The sequence below is a fragment of the Eleutherodactylus coqui genome, chromosome 3 (assembly GCF_035609145.1).
Source record: "Eleutherodactylus coqui strain aEleCoq1 chromosome 3, aEleCoq1.hap1, whole genome shotgun sequence".
Taxonomy (NCBI): Eukaryota; Metazoa; Chordata; class Amphibia; order Anura; family Eleutherodactylidae; genus Eleutherodactylus; species Eleutherodactylus coqui.
The window spans coordinates 141,033,157-141,035,958 of NC_089839.1; the positions used below are offsets into that span (position 1 = coordinate 141,033,157).

At 38.8% G+C, this 2,802-nt stretch overlaps 1 non-coding gene across 1 annotated transcript; it reads right to left on the bottom strand.

Annotated features, from left to right (window-relative positions):
* Positions 1-367: 367 nt before the first annotated feature.
* On the bottom strand, positions 368-554 carry LOC136622580 (U2 spliceosomal RNA). Its single transcript, XR_010791790.1, has one exon. It is a non-coding gene; the product is annotated as a U2 spliceosomal RNA (small nuclear RNA).
* Between the last annotated feature and the right edge of the window lie 2,248 nt (positions 555-2,802).

Below are 2,802 nucleotides of genomic sequence, written 5' to 3' on the forward strand. Positions count from 1 at the left end.
TGGCGAACTATATTTTTATTGGCACCATTTTTGGGTGCATATAGTGTGTTGTAAAAAAATTTTTTTGAAAGCAGGAGAGAAAACACATCAATTCTGACAGTGTCTTTTATTTTCTTTTTTAACAGCGTCAAGGAACATAAATAACACAATACATTTTTTCTGCAGTTTGATACGATTATGATATTAAAAACATTGTACTTTTTTTAGGTTTTTCCACTTTTGCGCAATAAAAACCCTTTTTTTTTTGGAAGTTGTAATTATTTTTGCATTGTTGCATTCAAAACCGCATAACTTTAGTTTTCCATGTTTGGAGTTCTATGAGGGCTTGTTTTTTGCGTCACGAGCTGTAGTTTTTATTTTTACTATTTTCGGGTACATATGGCTTTTTTGATCGCTTTTATTGTGCTTTTAGGTGACCGAGCAAGCTCTTTTTACAGCTTCCTGTTCTAAAAATCCATTTATGATATATGGTTCCCAAATAGGGAACATATGAGATATTAAACTGATAAGAACAGATACTGCACTTGATCATAGCCAAAAGGCCGGCAAGAGATAACTCAAAAATGGTTTCGCCCGCAACCCTGCCTTCCATTGCTTGATGTGGACAAGGAGGAAAGAGGGGTGAAGCAAAACCCATACGGATGTATTTATTGTGAAGGATTAAACTACCCATGTGGTGAAGAAAGAGTAGAGTGGTATCTTCAATAGTGGAGGCGCTGCCTGATCAGATGACGCACCACCTGGGTGGGCATGATAGATTAAGAGAATAGAACTAAAAACTGGCAATGGAGAAGGCGCAAAACTCCAGGTTAAAGCAAATAGGAAGTGACCAAAGGTGTGAAAAACTCCTTTTATTTAATACAGTACGAGAAAATATGTTTTGGGGATAACCCCTTCATCAGTTCAGCTGGTGTTTAAAATATACAAGCTATACGGTACATATTAGAAAGCAGAATTAGAGGTAGAAAGTGGAAGAGTAGAAGAGAAAAAAAACTAACAAACAACAAAATGTATTATATGTATTTGTTATATAGACTAATGCAGATTAGATGTAGTCATATAACACCTTAGTACATTAGTATGCGTAAAAAATAATAGCTAGGAAAAAAATTAATATGCATAATGTGATAATAGTAGAAGTATATTGAAAATATGCAGACATATATAATATAAAAATCATAGTATGAAATATTCCTCATTTTGAAATAGATATTTCAACTATAAGGCACAAAAAGGTAGCTTTAAATATTGGTTTTCACAATAAAATGCCACAAAGGATATAAAATGTATAATGAAGCTATAAGAAGTACAAACAGGAAGAATCAGGGGGGAGGAATATTGTAAAATGCAAATGTGAAAAATAATGGACTTACCAATTGGTGGGTTCCAAAAAGGGATAAAAAGGAGATCCTGTTTAGAAATATGTTGGGACAAAAACAGGCCTATAGGTGGAAGATATGAATAGAATAATGGTGTCAGTTTAGCAAGGATAAAGCCATCTGGATAGAAAATGAGGGAATGGATGGTGTGAATGATTCCTGTAACAAGCAGGGGTAGGGGGCAACTAGGGAACTGTTAACTGTCATATGCCGGTATGGTGGCCAGGAGCTGGAAAGAGGGAAAGGAAAAAGGAGAGTTGGTGAAGATGAAATGAGAATACTATAGCAGTAGTTTACCTGTGAAGTGTGGGTCAGCCAGGGCAGCAGCAGCTCTAGGGAGCAGGAAGGGAGTGACGGTATATATGCTGGGGAAGGGGGCGGGAAATCAGGTCCCTGCATTATAATTGGTCCAAGGTCTCAGGGGCCAGGAAATAAGGAACTAATGAAGGGAGACAAAAAAAAGGGGAATGAAGGGGATGTGGGGAAAGTGTGAGCATAAACTAAATGGAAATAGTATTGGGGAAACAAAGAACCAGAATAATTGAAAGATCAGGACTGGAAGGGCAGGGAACTTTGAAAATTAAAATGGCATGAAACTATAGCATTGGCTGCTTTGACGTTTGTGTGGAATTTCCTAAGTTTGGAATAGAGGGGGGAGTATAATGATAATAGGGAATGCGGGGAGAGAGGGGAGGGGAATCGATCCAGACCATATCCCTTCTTTTCTCAGATGCAGAATTAACAAACAGGTCCAACAGTAGAAATGGCTTTTTAAACCATAGCATTTCTAAACACACATCGCTAGCCCACAGCAATAATTTTGAGTAATTTTCTATTACTATTCTAGAACAGGTCGTCCCCCCCCCCCCCCCCCCCCCCCACCCACCACCTCCTTGCTCACCAGAACTTTTTTAAACATTATCTTTTTATTGAACATATTATCAAAAAAGAAAAGCAAATGTAGTGAATACAGTATTAAAAATTCAGTCAGCTAGCCGGACCGAAACTGCACAGAACATCTTTTGTAATATAAACATATCGGCTATTTGCATTCATATAACAGTAGAAGGTAAACTCTGGGAGGGAAGGGGGAGGGGGGATTTCTAGGGGGGGAAACTTAGGGGTGGGTGGGAGGGCTAGGAGGGGCTAGGAAAAGAAAGAAGGGACAACAACGTGCATTCATTTGATCTTCAATTTGAAGAAGAAGAGAGGATTGAGAGAGTGAGGTTTTAGGCAGGAAGGTCTTATGCATCGATAGGTAGCATAGTAGGGGGAAAGGTGTCTCTTTTAACTCAAAACCCAAACCAGGGTGAGCAAAGAGCTGTGAAGTCATCTCTTGTGCCCTTTTCCCAGGCCAGGACCTCCTCAAAGCAGAATATCTGTTTGACTCTTTCCAGCCACTGAGAAACCTGTGGTGGTTCCT